Raw genomic sequence first — 18,413 nt, forward strand, 5'->3', positions numbered from 1 at the left:
TACTTTTGGTGCAGCATTTTAGCATGTCCACATAACTATCCCACTAAGTGCAATTTTGACATTTTAAAGGGAAGCATTAGATAAAGCTTTTGCATTCTTATTTAAATTCTAATATTTTATTACATTAGTGGTATTATGTTATTCTTATTTATATAATGCCCTTTAACTGTTTAGAGGCTGGTTAAAGAATAAAAAGTTTTGGGTTGTAGGCCTATAGGACCAAATCTTAATTATTTACATTAATTCTTATGGAAATAATTCTTCTTTATGAATGTTTTTGCTCTAGAAGTATTATTTCTGTTCTGAAACCTTGGATGTGGACCTCTTTACCATCCATTATTGTCATATTTTATCTTATTTAATGAAATATTTTTTAAGACTGTGTCTCATTCTGTTGCCCAGGCTGAAGTGCAATAGCACGATTATGGCTCACTGCAGCCATGACCTCCCAGGCTTAAGCAGTCTTCCCATCTCAGCCTCCTGAGTAGCTGGGACCACACATGCATCACCACGCCTGGCTAATTTTCAATTTTTTTGTAAAGACGGGGTTTCACCGCATTGCCCAGTCTGGTCCGGAACTCCTGAGCTCAAGTGATCCTCCCACCGGCTTCTAAAGTCTGGGATTACAGTTGTGAGCCACGGTGCCCAGCCTATCATAATTTTATAAAAGAAGATCTTTAGTTTTCCTAAACAGGGAGGACATGTCAGAATAAAAACAACTCTTAAAATCTGGAATAAATTTAGCCTTATTTAATTTTTTTAAAAAAGCTCTATATTGACCTAATTTTTCTCATTCGACAGAGAAATGACAAAAATCTCACCCACCACTGCTCAAGAAAACCTTACAAACTGTAAGAAATGCTTACTTTTGATTCTAAAGTAGACTTCAGAGATAATGTGCTTATTGATGATTGTAGAGGGAAAAAAAGCACACAATCATTATCAACTTCATTGTCTAAGTTTTTCAGAGTAGAAAACTAATTATGATGAATAACTAAAAATAATTTCTCAAATTTTTTTCTGATGGTTCCTTAACAGACTATCTTCCCAAAATCCATGTCACCCTCTTGCATAGGAGATGGTTTTCCAAAGTGATTTAACAAGTTTCTGATTTAATTTAAAAAAAAAAACATAAAAAGATAACCACATTTTTTCAGTTTTTGATTTGACTTCAAAATTCATCTGAAAAAAATTATTATGTAGTGATCTAATAATGAAACCTACCTCTGTTTATGGGTTTTACTTGTAGAAACAGTAAATCATTTTAACTTGTGATTTATATCAAATTGCTCCACCTGTTACTTTCTTTAATGCATTAGAAGCTAAAATGTATATTTCTAGGTTTATACAGATTTGCATTTTGTGTTAAATGTAAATTGATATTAATTTTGGAACAAGGAGGAATTTAAAGGAATTAAAAGGCAATTGGGATATATTCAGAATGATGATGATGAAATGATCATATAATTAAAGAAGGTTTTCAGAAGCTATGTGTAATGGTAGAAATCAAGGCTTTATCCTTTCTTATTAATAGTAATTGTATTGATATAATTTAGTAAGACTTTTTTTTTTACATTTCCTATTGCTGTGATATTTGAGAATGTATGCTAAAAGTAGAATTACCTAATTACCTAATTAGTTTCACATGACCTCATATCTAGTGCAAGAGCCTGGTATAGTTTCTCTATAACATTAGAGTACAATACATAGACCAGCTGTATTGCAGGAAGGGGAAATTTCGATTTAAGAACTGGGTGAATTAAATAAAACAGCTGGTTTGAAATATTTACATTCTGGGCCAGGCGTGGTGGCTCATGCCTGCAATCCCAGCACTTTGGTAGGCGGAGGTGGGTGGATCACCTGAGGTAAGGAGTTGGAGACCAGCCTGACCAACATGGAGAAACTCCGTCTCTACTAAAAATACAAAATTAGGTCGGGTGTGGTGGCTCACACCTGTAATCCCAGCACTTTGGGAGGCCGAGGCGGGTGGATCACGATGTCTGGAGTTCAAGACCAGCCTGGCCAACATGGTGAAACCCCATCTCTACTAAAAACACAAAAATTAGCCGGGTGTGGTGGTGTGCACCTGTAATCCCACCTACTCAGGAGGCTGAGGCAGGAGCATTGCTTGAACCCGGGAGGCAGAGGTTGCAGTGAGCCAAGATCATGACATTGCACTCCAGCCTAGGCAACAAGAGTGAAACTCCATCTGAAAAAAAAAAAAATTTACATTCTCTACTTTCCCAGAAATATATTCCAATTTCTAACAACTTATCATACTGTTGTCCAGTGCTATTTATTCAACAAGCTTTTGAGAGTTGTTGAGACCGGGCACTGTCAACAACCAGGGATGCAAAGATGAATGTCATAAGCTCTGTGCTGGAGTATTACTACCTAGTTAAAACTAATAATTACTATAGAGTGAGCTATGAAAGCATTAAAAATGAAGCAAATATTTGTGCTGAGGAAAGCGTGGGAAGGCATCAAAGAGAGCAAAGGGGCAGTTTTGAGGTGTTATACATGAGACTGGACACCAGCAACAAAGGTGGAGAGGAAATTTTTGAACAGAAATGGGACACGGCCTCCTCTTAGAATTCAAGAGGTTGAATTGAAGGTTATCTTTCCTTCATTGCACTTATTCCACTGTGTATGTTTAGATTTGTTTTTGTGATCATCAATGATGCTAGACTAAAAGTTCCTTGAGGACAAGTCTATATCCGATTTTCTTTACAATTGTATACTTCCCAGTGATTACACATACAACATGTCAAATAAATGTATTGTAAGCAAAAAGTGGGTAGGAGAGTTCTTAGAAGACTGGCTGCTCATTATTTATCCAATACTGTCAAGTGAGAGAGCCAGTGAACCTGTGAAAACAGAAGCACTAAATCTGGGAAAAGCATTCCTCTCACCAGAGGAGCATGCTCTACTGTCTGACAGGGGATAATCCATTGAACTTCCTGTGGTCATAATTACCCATTTTTCTCCTTCCCTCTTCCCCCATTGGATGAATCATCTCTTTGCTCTTATTTCAACCTTTTAATTACTGATTCACCCTCTTTGATTACCTGACACAACAGGAATATCTTTGGTAACTTGAAAGGTCAGTTGATTGAATTTGTTTCATTTTGTTTAGTGATTATGCAGCCTTGCTCACTCTTGTGCATTTGTTGCAATGTTGTTCGTGGAAAACAAAGGTCTCATTTAGATTTCTAAATTACCTTGCTACAAAGCTGACTCTATCCTAATGAAATTCGTCTATAACAGTAGACGTAAGAAAGAATGCTTGCACTATGAGAAGAAACGAGCGTGAGGCCCTTCCGGATTTTTGCTGGGAAAAGATAAATCATTTTTTATGGCTCCTGAATATGCCCTCAGAATTGTTCGCCTTCAAGGTTTACCCCATTATTGTGGGCTAAAACGTATTCAAACGCTCAAAGACTAGAGACGCCTAGAGCCACCCGCCACCCCTAGTGTCCAGGAGGAGTCAGTAAACACCGAGATTGCTTCCCGCAGCACACCCAAGAAGGAATGTAAGAGAATGCAGCCACCATGTTGGTTGTGGTTAAGTGCAGCAAACAGCTTGGCGTCACTCAGCCCTGCTGCGCAAGCGTATTGAGAGTACGCTTCACTCCGCCCCTTCTCGTGCACGCGCTCAGAGCCCGCAACTATCGCGAGAGAAGCGAGATTTATTCCTACGTACCGGGCCGTGCTGCTTATGGCGGCGCTGGAGAGGGGGCGCTGAGCTGTTGGGGTGAGTACGACCTCAGGGTCCAACTGGGGGTAGCAAAAACCCAGGGGAAGGGCTGAGAATAAGACCAAGGCTAACGGGAAAGCCTTCTGAGTCAAGGTGGGCACTCGTAGAGCTCTAGGTGGGGAAGAATGCACCCCGATTCCCTGCCCTGGGCTTTTTCATACGTCTCCCGTTCAACTGCCTGGGCCTCACGTCAGGTCGGAGAGCTGAAACGAGGAGTTGAGGCCAGCCGGCTGCGCGTGGTGGTAGTGGTGGTGGTGACTAAAGTGGGGGGAGGGAGCGAAAATGGAGGCTCCGACCGCAGCCAAGATGGAGGCAGAGGGTGCGGGGCTCGGGCGCGGAGGCTGCTGGGAGCTGTAGTCTGGCTGCTTCCCCATCTGCGGCTTGGCTGGGGAAACGGGAACTACATGTCCCGGCGGGCGGGGCGAGGGGGTGGTGGCGCGGTCCTTTGTGTGAGGTTGGAAGAGCCTGAGACCGAGAAGAGGGGCCTACTTTGACTCTGGACCCTGTAGTTTCCTGGCCGTTACCTGCTTGGGAATCTGACTACCAGTACCAGAGCGCAGTGCGGCAGTGGCGCCTTCTTTGTGTATAGACTGAGACCCTGCTCCGTCTAGATATCTAGGGGAATTGCTTAAAGACACCTTTCCCCAGCCACATCTGGCACAGTAGTGTGGCGGAATTGACATCGTTACTCCAGTCACCTAGAGCAGGGTCTCAGCACCCAACCTTCCCCTCATTGTCTCCCCTTCGGCGTCTTGAGAAAGGGAACCAGTCCCTAATCTTTTAGGCACGTGGCTCCCACCCCTCTATCTTGGGGAATGGGCGTGCACCCTGAAAGTTCAGTAGTGTCCTCCCTTCCACCTTCTCTAGTTCTCATGGTGTCAGCGCCTGGCCCACCCACATTGTGCAATGAACGGCCTGGCTTCGTCATTCTATGTAGAATTTTTTAGAGTTCCCCCTTCGGAGACAGCTTCAAATTTTTACCATGCTGTTTTATCTATACGAAATCTTAGTGCCAAGGTTCTTTTGCTTTAAGGTTTTCCCTTAGAAACACCCAGATGGCGGCGTCTTGCTTAACTCAGGTGAAGCAGAGAACGCTCCCTGAAACAGGCTTGAATCTGCAAAGAAAATCTGAACGTTGTTGGGCAAGTTAATTTTCGTGTTTTGCACCTTAAATGAGTAAAAGAATATGGTGCTCTTTAAACAGTTGGGAGACAGGGCGGAGAGGGAGAATGCTCAAAGGCACTGTGGTAGTTAAATCTTTTTGAGAGGCTTAAATTTTCATCAGGCTGGTATGAACTGGCAGTTCTCAGCCACTGCTACTAACCTAGTTTTTTAGAATGTAGGTTTCAAATTATAGCCCACAAATATAAGCTACTCTATACTAAAATGCTGAGTAATTTTCATTTTGAGTAACAAAAGGCAAACATTCTTGATACTACATTGAGGAGCACTATAATACATACCTTGGTTTTCTTTTGGTACTAACCAATAATGGATATCCTTGGTGTGGGTAAGGAGGGGCTTTATATACTTCAATAGGCATATACCTGAGTCATAAAAGCTAGATAAATATTCGGCCTTCTTTTTGTTTCGTTTTAGCCCTGGGACTAAAATAAAAGAGAAGGTAATAGTTTGGTTTTGCAGCTGTTCTGGATGTTTACCATCGAGATGAGTATTTATAGCAGCTGAGTTGAAAACTAAAGTATTTGAGGCACAGAAGATAGGTTTTCTTTTTTTGTAAGTACTGACTTAAGTGTGACCTTCAGCGAGTGTGGGTGAAAATCTGGTAAAGTCCTAGCAAGTCAAAATTGAAAGTGTGAAAGCTGACGTGCAGTCTGGCTTTACCCACTACCCTTATTTTCCCTTCCCCCACCTGAAGACACATCGTGTAGGGCCATCGATTTTTGTTTTAAACAAAATGCTAAAATATCAAATTATGCTGGAGTATTCATAACATATATTTAGTGTTCCAATGTTTTTTATTGTACAGTTCAGTGGCACTAAGTCTATTGAAACTGTTGTGAGAGCCATACTTTCGACAAGGTAGTTAAAACATGGAAATTTTGGACCGATGTTCTTTTGGACAGATTTTTGAGGAGTTGAATTTCAGGACTGTATTGCAAAATGAGATAAAAATCTTGATCTTGTTAAGTAAACAAAAATAATTGATGTGCCTTCTTCTTAGCTTTGTCTTTGCAGAAAACAGAAGAGGAAGCACTTTGAGATCTATTTTGTAAGCTTTAATAGCTAGACTGTTTTAAGTGGTGAAACTGCTATGGTGAGAGTGACTTGCTGTTAAATCCCTTCTGCCCAGTCAGGATTTTAAAAATTCCCTTGTTTTGATATTAGAATGTTTTCCACTTGCATGTGTGGGTACCTAGTTAAAAACAGCACAAAACTTTTTAATATTTTAATGTCCTTTTATGCTGAGGTAAAACAGTGTGTGGCTGAAAATTATCAGTTTCCCTATGTTGCACATGTAAGCTGTCCGTTGATTTACAGCTACAGCCGGTACATAACCAGTTATTTGCACTTCTGTTTCTCCAATTTAGTAACAAGCTTCTGTGCTAGATACTGCCTACTTTTATTAGTGAAAATCTTTGCTCAAGACCCTTACATTTACTTCCTGTTGCTAATTGGCACAATAGTACTTTTTTAGACCCCTGCTCAGTTTATACCTACTGTGTGGAACATGGTAGCCGCCAGCCACGTGTGGCTATTGTGCACTTGAAGTGTGACTAGTTTGAATTGAAATGTGCTGTGATTGTATAATATTGAATTTCAAGGAATGTAACTGTCAATTTTTTTACATTGATTGCCTGTAGAGAATAACATTTTGGATATAATTGGTTAAATAAGACATTTAATTAAAATTCCTTCTGTTTCTTTTGACTGTAATATGGTTACTAGAATTATAATTACACTGTATTTCTGTTGGACACTGCTGGTCTGTGGTGTTTTCTGATGTGTCTAGAGTGTTTCTTCAGCATCTTCCCACACTGCCATTTGTCCTGCTTAAAAGTATTAGACTTCTGGGTGTATGTATAAGCAGTTAAGTGACAGATAATTTTAAATATCTCAGTAGCTGTTTAGATAATTAATCCAGCACAGTGGTTACTACACAGATACAAAAAGATAGTTGCATCAGTTTTTTTATTTTTACTCAACAGGTGACTTAGGTTGGTTAATTATCTAGACTTTATTATTTACCTTAGATCCTAAAGCAAAAATGAATTAAGACCTATTAAGCACCTCAGTTATAAAATGTGGTGCTCAATGAAATGTCAGGCAATAGAGAAACTTTTCAATCCTGTGCTACCTATTTTGGTCTTTGTTTTTCCTGCCTAAAAGAAGATACTGCCTGAAGGAAGTGGGTTAGGTGAGCAGACTTGTAGACTGGCTTAGCCCTTCATTAACTTTTCCCAAAGTGAGTGCTGCACATACTTTCAAAATAATAAACTAGGTAGTGTGATACATTTTAGATCGATTACTTACCACATAAATGTGTTAGTTTAACCTCTATTGATTTAGTGCCGTCTATGTAATGGCTTATGCTAGGCCTTTGAGGTAAAACAGCCAACTGAGGAAGACATGAAATAAAACAGGTGGTGGCCAGGTGTGGTGGCTCACGCCTGTAATCCCAGCACTTTGGGAGGCGGAGGCAGGTGGGTCACTTGAGGTCAGGAGTTCGAGACCAGCCTGGCCAACATGGCGAAACCCCGTCTCTGCTAAAAATACAAAAATTAGCCAGCCAGGCGTGGTGGTACACGCCTGTAGTCCCAGCTACTTGGGAAGCTGAGGCAGGAGAATCGCTTGAACCCGGGAGGTGGAGATTGCAGTGATTAAGTAATAATACTATTTCCATGCTGAGCAAAGGGAAAAGGAGTTGATTACTTAGCACTCAGGGAGATTCTCAGATACACATTTAAATTGTTCCCTAGTGTTTTTATTGGTACCCTATGGTGGGTTTGTGGGGGCGATTGTTTTGAGTCAGCATCTTACTCTGTCGCCCAGGCAAGAGTGCAGTGGCACAATCATAGCTCACTGCAGCCTCAAACTCCTGGACTCAAGCGATCCTCCTGCCTCAGCCTCCCGAGTAGCCGGGACTACAGGTGCATGCCACCACACCCAGTGAATTTATTTTTTATTTCTAAAATTTTTTGTAGAGACAGCATCTCACCATGTTGCCCAGGCTGGTCTCAAGCATTCCTCCCACCTCGGCCTGCCACAGTCCTGGGGATTACAAGCGAGAGCCACCACCCCAGCCCAATACCCAGTGTTTCATGTGACTTAAGTTTCAAGCTTTTAGGGGGATGGAGGAGATGCATTTGTGTTCCTAGGGTTAAGGCAAAAGAGGTGGTTAGTAGCACCAATTAATGTTAATCGGGGCATGAGTGGATAGCTATTTATATTAAAATGCCTGACCAATACCTTGAAGTTCTTCAGTAAGTGTTAATTTAATTGAAAAACATTTAGTTAACTATAGAAGCTGTGAAGATGTTAATTCGGCCAGTAAATTATTCATGACTGTTGGTGGGTTCGTTTGATAGCTCCTAATAGACCTCATTAGTGCCTAAGAATGGCCCTGCAATACTCCAGAGTTTCAGTTCCAGAAATCTCTTTTTTTGTGTTACTGAATCTTGGACTTGACAGTTCTTAATGTGATGCAACAACCTGGACTGGGTTAATCCAGTTCAAGTTTTTCAAGATAACTTGCTTTCTCCATGTTGAGTTCTTTGGGTTCATTAATACACCTAAAGCATTAAGATAAAACCAATATACACAGTCTGTATTTTTTAAAGAAGAGATTATTTCTTGATTGGATAATTAAAACTTTATACAATTAAAGGTGGTATAACTGTTTATACTTGAATTGTGTCCTTTTGCTTATTAAGGATTAACTACCTTTTTCCTTTGATTGTGTATGGCAGCACTGGATTAGGTGCGAAAGGAGGCTGTGATAAAGAAATTTGAGTTTACCTCTCAGAAATTTGAAATAGAATTGGAGGAACAAGATACATAAAAACATGAAGTAAACAAAGTATAGAAATTGCTTGGTACCACTTGCTGCAAATTGCTTGATGGAGGCAGTGGATATTACTGCCCCATTCATTAGTAGGAATTAATGAGTCTGCTGGAATGGTCAAGAAAGGCTTTTTTGTCACCTTGAAGATCACAACATAGTATTTTTTTTGTGGGAAGACCCATATAAGCAAGGGTGGCTAGAATTCAGGAATCTCCCAAGAGTTGTGTTTAAGGATTAGGCGAGGTAATGGACTTCTGGGAGAACTGGAACACAGTAGAGAGTAAGGATGGAAGGTAGAATAGGGACACCTGGAATGGTAGTTCTTAATCCTGGTTGGAAGTCAGAAACACTTGGGGCAGGGGTTAGGGAGAGATAACAAGGCCTGGCACCTAACCTAGTGTAGTTAAATTTAGAATCTTTGTATGGGACTCAGGCTTTGATTTTGTTGGTTTTTGTTTGTTTGTTTAAGGTTGCTGGGGGGGGTGGGGCGGGACGGGTGGATTGCCAGGATTAAAAACTTCCCATCTAGAGTGGTGGAAAAATAACTGAAGATGTTTGACAGGGGAGATGAGAAATGAAATTGGAGGGTTTTTCTTTTGTTTTGTTTTTTGAGACAAGGTTCTGATCTGTCACCTAGGCTGTAGTGCTGTGTCACTATCTTGGTCTCTGCAGCCTTGACTTCCCGGTCCTAAGTAGCTGAGACTCCATGCATATACCACCATGCCTGGCTAATTCTTTGTATTTTTAGTAGAGATGGGGTTTCTCCACGTTGCCCAGGCTGGTCTCGAGCTCCTGGGCTCAAGCAGACCTCCTGCCAAGGCCTCCCAAAGTGCTGGGATTACAGGCGTGAGCCAACTCACCTGGCCAAAATTCAAGTTTTTGATAGTCTGGTGGTGGTGTGTGACAGAAAATGGAAAGTGTGCACACTGGAAGTTGGCGGATATATTAGGCACCTGAGCTAAAATACGTCATTTAGTAGGACAAGAGATGAACACAAAAGATACCGTGAGGGAAATACTAACACAACTTGCAACATTGGGTATGGCGATGGAGAGGGGAAGAATCAAGATAGTTAAAGTGGCCCCACCTCAAACCAGTTATATTACTCTGAGTGGTGGGGGCTGGGCATAGGTTTTTTTTTTTAAAGCTTCCCAAGTGTTTGAGCACCATTACCCTAAGACATATATCTAGTCTGGGTAATAAGAGAATGATCTAAATAAAGTTGAAAGATCAGACAAGTGTATGTAACATGTGATATTTGAAGGAACAATATAAAGTCATGGGATGTTAGAGAATAGAAAATGGCCAGATCAGCTGTTACTGAGTTTTTATTTTACATGTGAGGAAAGTGAAACCTAGAGAGATTAAATAACTTGTTCATGGTATTTACTAGTACCAGTGATTGCGATTAGGCTCTTCTGGTCTGAGCTATTTAATCAGCTCTGACCTCTCACCTGATAATCATTCTTCTGACGTTTTCAAATATCCACTTCTCAGCATGTCCACCTTTTTCTTCTCTCTGTAGAAATAATTTTCGTTAACACCAGTTTGTAACTTTGGAGTCAGTGCAAAATAATTGTTTATTTTATAGCTAATATAAAGCAGAAATGTGATTTTTACTGATAAATACATTTTATTTCTCTTCTATAGACATTTCTCATCTATTTACTGTAGCAGTACAAATGAGATTTCTGTTTGCTTACTAAGTCATCTCCTTTAGGATTTCAAGACTTAATACCACTTTCTTCAAAAACTAAGGCACTGTTTCCTGTTACATCACGTTGAAATGCTTCATAATCTGGCTGCACTACACCTGTCACACTACATATCCTTTTTCACTTCAGCCCAGCTCTCTGTTCGCCAGGCTAGCCTGTTGATTTTCCTCTGAAACAACAAGCCACACATGTTGCCACAGGCATTCATGCAGAAGACTTCACTTGATGCTGGGCTTAGAAAATCACAGAATGCATGGTTGCTGCTCTGAAGAAACTTAGAATTTAGTGGCATATTCTCTCTTGACTTGTGTGCTGTTTCATGCCTAGAATACTCAGCTATTTTCTTCTAGAATTCTGCCTGATTTTCCAGGTTCACTTCAAATTCCACTTTTATTTGAAAGCCTTGGTTGCTTTGATGGACATGCAGTTGTGGATAAACAATGAGTAATAGTTCTAGATAGTCTGTGACATAATAGATACCTAGATACTAATTGAGCAAAATAATTTTTGGCATTTTTGTCCTATGCTCTTTTTTTTCCATGTATAAATCTTTTCAGCAAGATCGTCTATGCTGTCATGGCAGGGACTTCTTTTATGTTTTCCACAGAGCTAGATCCTTATAAAATACTTGCACTAAATTAAATATTATGCCATGTAACTGAGCTTATTTGGGGGAAGAGGTCAATAAAGACTATGGAATAAGGTCAATAAAGACTATGGAATATGAGGTCTTGGGTATGAGATACCAAAGGAGGTAGTTGCTAGTACTTGAGAGATTGCTCCAAACAACATCAAATGAGCATGCTTCCAAGTTTTCTGCATTACTTGCATGACCCATGATTCTAAGTTAATGAAATGAGTTTGTCCCTCTTCTCACCCACTGTCCCTGATTATTTTATATATGTTATACTTAATATCTTCATTTTTTACCTCTAGTATGAAGTGTAACAGAACAGACTTTACCACCTGAAACTGCTGCTTCAAGTTCAGATCAGGCAAGGAACAAACCTCGTAACAACTAACAAGACCAAAGAAGAGTACACTTAAGTTGAAGACACAACACTTGATCTGAAACAAGAAGTTTGTGCCTACTCAACAGCTTTGAAAGAGCACTTCCCAACGCTGCTAGTAGTCTTTGTTTTCTTCAGTGCTGTACTGTGAGATTGCCCGGTACAGCAGCAGTTGTATTCTTTATTAGCTTGGTAGATCATTTTCTCTCGCTCTTTTTTTTAATACTAGCAACTTTCATCCTTTCAAACGTGTGCTGAAAAAGAAGAATCAGCAAATACTACTGAAAGTGCAATATTTGATTATCACTGCGAGGTAGGTTTGTAATTTCCTATTAAGAATCAGTTCCATAATTCTAGATTTCCTGATTATTTGGTTAAATATAAAATCTTTATTTGTTCTTTTCTAAAGGTATTCAGAAGACAGTTTTTCTATTCTCAACTAGTATGAAATATCAACACTATCTCTTGTTAGATAAGGACAGTATTTATGGTCAAACAGATTTTTCACACCAGATTATGTTAATACATGCTGATCTCTCGACTTAACTGGTCTCTTAGAGAAGCTCCGTCTGTACTATTTAGAAGTTAGGATTTCAAATAAGAATGTGCATTGCAGTCTTTCTACGAGGGTCTGTGAAACTTTGGTGATATTTGCTGCTGACGTCTGTTTCTTTCTCTCCCCTGTCTTCAGTGTTAGCTTCTTGAGGGAAGAGCCTTACTTTATATCCATACCTACATTTGCAGTGCGTATTTGTAAATGGTATACAGTGCATATTGGTGAATGAATGGTTGACATGCCTACTGTATTGTTAGGCATTGCTAGTGCTGAAATATAACGAATGAATAAGATACTAATGGACTTACGATTTAGAACAATTTGTTACACAATATCACAGTTTAATATTGGCTAAAAGATACTAATAAAATATTAAGAATATAACTGAACCCGTTCCCTTGGAGGTGAGGAGGAGGGTAAAGAAAGCCTACAGAAAAGGGATATTTGAAGGTGAGTAGTACCTTGTTAAGAGGGAGAAGAGACATTGCTAGAGGTGTAGAGGTAACAGAATTAGCAGATTCAGGGATACATGAAAGCACATGGTATATATTAAGTTGTTCATTATGAACAGAGTAGAGAATATAATTTTGTGGGGAGAGTTATGAAAGGGAAGTTTGCTGGAGGCTTGGTCCAATACATTTGTCTTTATTCCGTAGGAGAGCCATCAGATGTCTATAAGCAAGGGCTTAAGGGTTTTTCCCCCAAAAGTAAGATAGCTTTATTGCCTCACATTTTAAAGTAATATTCAGAAGTGTACCTTTAAAAGACCAATGGTGACACTTTTGAGGGAAAGGCTGAGGATGGGAAGACCTGTCAAAAGCAGTGGATCAAGTATAAGGAAGATAAAAGCTAAGGTGTAGGTAGAGAAAAAGGTAGGTGCTAGGTGTTCTGATGGTAGAAGTGAGGACTTGGAGACCAGTTGAATCTGAAGATAAATGTGGAGAGAATGGCTTTATCAAATCCAGTTGTCCAAGCTAGAAACCTTCATTGTTCATAGGAATAGGGAAGTTAGAATAGTAACTTACTGATATTAAAATATATTAAGGAAATCTATTGTGTTCATTAGATAGCTATCTGAAGTTGAAGGAAATACACTAGTATGGAATATTAAACAGTGGTTAACTTCGAGGGTAGGCTTATGAAGAGCAATTTTCCTTTTTAATCTTTAGTTTCCAGATTTTCTAAAGTTAGTAGACATAAAGGAATTCAGAAAGGAGTCATCAGTTTATAGGTAATAAAGGAAGAAGCACCAATGAAGAGAGCAAAGAAGTAGAAGTCAGGAAGAAGCACCAAAGATAATTTCAAGAAGTCAATGGTAAACATTTTTTTAGATGCTACAGAGGTCAAATAAAATGAAGAATGAAAATAAGTCATTCAGTTACAAAAGCTTCACTGCTATTTCAAGAAGCACTTAGGACTTTATTTCCAATTTATTGAAGGATTATGTAATAGTGTTGATGACCTTACTGTGCACTAGAATTATTCCTTAACAACTAAAAACTACAGTAATATTAAATTATCTATGTCTCATAAACAGACACTTATTTAATTTTAAGGTAATTGTACCATTTAGTTTTTCTATTTGTTCTTACCTTAGCTGATTTTTAAAAAATAATTTTAGACTAATTGCTGTGGATTCTGTTGGATTAGATAAGGAAGATAAACACAAATTGAAACCACAGTTTTATGTTCTGAAGGATAAAAGATTAGTTTTGTTTTTTTTTTTTTCCCTCTCTGAGACAGAGTCTTGCTATGTCGCCTAGGCTGGAGTGTAGTGGGGTGATCTTGGCTCACTGCAACCTCTGCCTCCCAGGTTCAGGTGATTTTCCTGCCTCAGTCTCCTGAGTAGCTGGAATTACAGGCACGCATCACCACGCCTGGCTAATTTTTTTAATTTTTAGTAGAGACGGGGTTTCACCATGTTGGCCAGGCTGGTTTCGAATTCCTGACCTTGTGATCCACCCGCCTCAGCCTCCCAAAGTGCTGGGATTACAGGCGTGAGCCACCGTGCCTGGCAAGATTAGGTATTAAGGCTTTCATTTCATTGACGTGATTTATAGAAATAGATTTAAAGAAGTGCTTTTTGTTTAGTGTAATCTTTGTATTCTGAATATTAGTTTACTACGTGAACATTTTAATATATAAAAGCATCCATAGCTGTCTAAAAATTACATGTTTACATATTTACAAAGAAACCACAATTGGGATGAAGATTATTGGCAGTAAAACATGGTCGTGGTTGTACATGTGAAATAGTTCAGTTAAAGGGGGCACACAGCTAAGGAAACAGATTTGGTAATGCAGTGGAACCCCCAGATTTTAAAGGGGGGTTTTGTAAAATCAGTAAAAATAGTACATAATTAGGAACAAATATATATAGAAGGGTAGAATTAGCCATAAAATGGCAAGAAAGAATAAGGCTTATAAAACATTTGTTTGACATGTGAAAATAGACCTGAAGTGTTTGGTGAATGATTTGATCCAGGTAGTCCAAAGGTGACAGACGAGAAAAGCAAAATTAGAAAATTCCTGTCGTGCCCCTAGTTTTTTTCTGCTGAACTCAATAATTTTCATACTGGAAACATAGCAAAGCAAGAGAAAACTGAGGCCCCAGATGAGTGAGAAAATAACAGGATTACTTGGCAGTTGCTAGGTGTGTGATAGTAGTCAAATAGAGACCTATGGCAGGAACTGTAAATGTCCTGATTTTTCAGTCAGATGTGGGAACTATTGAGCTTACTTTTCATCCCTAGCAAAAGCCTCAGAGCCAGTGAATAAAAAACTTGGCAGAGTAGCTCATGATAGCATAATGGTCAATATGGAGAAATGTTGGATGGATAGCAATTAGTAAGAGACTGATTTTAGAGAAGTCTCCAGGTGTATGCTGCCAGATGCTATCTTTGCCCTGCTTTTTTCAGAGACCTAATAAGTAGTTATGTGAGTACCTATGTGCTACGTAAGCACTTATTTTAGGCTTTTTACATGAAGCAACTCATTTAACCATCTCAACAACTCTGTGAGACAGGTATTAAGGTAGGAGAATGAATGATTAAAAGATAAACTACACAGAGTCTGATAATTTAAAATTAAATTAGTCACCAAATTGGAATACTAGATTAACCAACAGAAGGCATTTTAAAAGCATTACGTTATAGTTTTTTTATTTAGGAACAAATGATCCATTACGGAGGAACTGAAAGAAAACCTGATTTTGCTAATGTGATTTGTGAAGAAATGGTGGGGATGTTTTTTAGTTTTACAAAGTTATAAAACTTCGGTTTACAGAATCAAGGGGTGTAATCACTCAGTACTTTATATTGGTCGGGTACATTAAGAATAGTAGTGAAATGCACTTTAATGAATAATTACTTAGAACCTATCCAGAAGACAGCAATTAGTATTGAAAATGGTTGTGTTCAGAAAATTGAAAGAAACAGTGGAAGTCAAGGGGAGGTATGTCTGAGAATACAGAGGGGTTTTCTAAAGATCTTATGGTGAAATAGGCTACCTTTTCCAAATTAATTGTCAATCAGTAGAAGCCAAGCAGACCAGATTAGGGGGGAAAAACAACTTAGATGTTGTAATAAATTACAAAGCATAAATTTCCACCCCCTCTCCCCAAAGGAACTTGGAAACCAGTTAGGTGTTCCCACTTTACTTTTGAGGAAAAAATCCCAGAGACGTTAAAAGTACTTGAGAGTCAGGACTGAAAGCCAGTCTTTGGACTTTTATGTTCTTCAGGGAACTTTAATCAATTTCTTGAGTTACAAATGAAGTTTAAATTTGACCTGAGATTTGTCCCAGTTCTGCTTTTATTAAAGGAGGACTAATTTTGTCAATGACTTTTTCAGTTTAAAAGTAAATATGTAGAAAAGGGTAGAAGGTCTAAACTTTATGAGGCTGGAGATACTTGTCTGTTGTGTTACTTACTATATGAGTAGAACCTAAAATAGTGCTTATGCATTGTATGAACTCAATTGTGGTTGAATGAATAAGGCAGTGATTAAGAATGGAGTCAGAACTGGATTCTATTCCCACATTTGCCATTTTTAGCTCTGTGCCCTTAAGATGGCTAAGTGTTTTCTCATCTGTGAACATTAAAGTAGATTTTCTGGTCTTTAAATACATTCGAAATCATACTGTATAAATATCTTATGTCTCATTTCCTATTACAGAATAAGCATTTCCCACATATTGTTTCCAATGACCACATAGCATTACATAAGTTACAATGACGTCTTGAGCCATAAAGTGTGTTAGACTAGATTATTTCCAGGAATTGGCTACAAAAATATATTTGTAAAATACTTGTGCATAAAGCTTTTTTCACATTTCAGATTTCCCCAGGAGAGCTTTTCTGCAATGCAGTTATTAAGAAAAATATCTCCACATTTTGATACATGTTGCTAAATTGCATTTCTAAAAGGTTGTACCAATTTACTACCATAAAAGTGATGTGTGTGTTATTCTTAGCTCAGTTTTTCATTATTTTAAAATCTTACGTCTTTGCTAGTTTGGTATATGAAAGTATTAATTTGCTTTATCTGAAATTTTTTATTGCAAAAATTCAAGGTTTTATGTTTAATGTTTTGAGCTTTTGTATATAAAGTTTAATGATTGATATTAAAGAATGATTTATTTGCTCACTTAATCAGTAATTCAACATATGAGTGCCTGCTCTGTGCCAGGCACTGTTTATCTAAAATATAGGGATTTAGCTTTGAATAGAAGGTTCTGCCCCTCAAGAAGCTTATATTCTGGTAATTTAATTGTACTGATTTGCCTAGAATCTTCAATACTACTCTAGTGTATTTACACTTTACCCCCTAGGTTTGAGTATAAAAGCTTGTGCTTTTTGTATAATCAGATATCAGTCCCTTGTGATTTTTTTTTTAATTGATTTCAAATCTAGAAAGTTCCGCCCTTGTAAAGATTTTACAAATATACTCATCCATGGAGGGGTGTGAGTGTGTGTGTGTGTGTGTGTATGTTTTGGGGTTTTTGTTGTTTTGTTTTTGTTTTGAGACAGGGTCTCACTCTGTCACCCAGGCTGGAGTACAGTGTCAGGATCATGGCTTGACCTCCCAGGCTCAGGTGATCCTCCCACCCCAGCCTCTTGAGTAGCTGGCACTATAGGCATCCAGCTAATTTTGGCTAATTTTTGTATTTTTTTGTAGAGACAGGGTTTTGCCATGTGCCTAGACTAGTCTGAAATTCCTGGGCTCAGGCGATTTGCCACCTCGGCCTCTCAAAGTGCTAGGATTACAAACATGAACCACTGAACCTGGCTGGTTTTTAAATATTTTTTAAGACATTAAACTCCGTTCATTTGAATACATTTTTACCTGCTGTTAGGCAAGCAACTAAATTGTGGATTTTTTTTTTCCCTATTTAAAAAAGAAGTCAAATAACATTTACCTACTGGGTCCTTCCTACCACCACCTTTGTTAGCATCTTTAATTTTTTATAAACAAGGTTCTGTTAAATTATCTACTTCCATTTGTCTTCTACTTTTATGTAATTGTTTTTGTGATAACTTCCATTTTGCTTGTTTTTTGATGGTGCTGATTAAGGAATATTTGCAATGCCATAAAAATATAGTTTAGCCAAATTATTAGGAATTCTTTGAAAAGTATTAACATGTCACATGTCTTATATAAAGTTGTTTGAGTGGTGTGTTTCCCTTTGGAAAAATAAAATAAAGGCCTCCTCCAAATGGATAAAGGCTAGGGAAAGAGAGCTCTAGTCAGCAAAGATTCTGGGAGAAGGGGAAGGCTTTTTCAACTCTTTTGGTATGTGTCTAGGGATGAGACGAGACTCGAACAGTAGAGCCCAGATTCCAACATTCTTGTTGGGGAACAACTTAAGAGTCTTAAAAGAAAATGCTAGCTTTGATGCTTTCTAATTCTGGTTCAGTGTCCCTTTGGGTGAGAAAAAGGATTTCTATCTCCTACCTGCAGTGATGTGTGGCAGGATTGGAGATTTGAGAATGGGTATATTTTGCAGCTTTAAGGCATATATATTTCAGGTCATATCATTGTGTTCTTGTTTGATAGTAATCAGAACTATAGTCTAAACATGAGGCCAAATGTGGTAGCTCACGCCTGTAATCCCATCACTTTGGGAGGCCAGGGCTGGGGGGGTGGCCCGGATCACTTGAGGTCAGGAGTTCGAGAACAGCCTGGCCAACATGGTGAAACCCTGTTTCTACTAAAAATACAAAAATTGGCTGGGTTTGGTGGCGCATGCCTGTAGTCCCAGCTACTTGGGAGGCTGAGGCAGAGGGATCACTTGAACCCGGGAGGCTGAGGCAGAGGGATCACTTGAACCCAGGAGGCAGAGGTTGCAG

The 18,413-nt window shown here is 38.8% G+C and overlaps 1 protein-coding gene across 2 annotated transcripts in view; it reads left to right on the forward strand.

The window, feature by feature from the left end:
* Window positions 1–3,623: 3,623 nt before the first annotated feature.
* Window positions 3,624–18,413, forward strand: part of CSDE1 (cold shock domain containing E1) — a 41,167-nt gene continuing 26,377 nt past the window's right edge. For both annotated transcript variants that reach the window (XM_003268019.2, XM_003268018.2), the window contains exons 1-2: window positions 3,624–3,754; window positions 11,435–11,821. The gene's annotated coding sequence lies outside the window, so the exon portion shown is untranslated. The remainder of the gene's footprint in view (window positions 3,755–11,434; window positions 11,822–18,413) is intronic.

The sequence above is a fragment of the Nomascus leucogenys genome, chromosome 12, assembly GCF_006542625.1.
Source record: "Nomascus leucogenys isolate Asia chromosome 12, Asia_NLE_v1, whole genome shotgun sequence".
NCBI classification, from domain to species: domain Eukaryota; kingdom Metazoa; phylum Chordata; class Mammalia; order Primates; family Hylobatidae; genus Nomascus; species Nomascus leucogenys.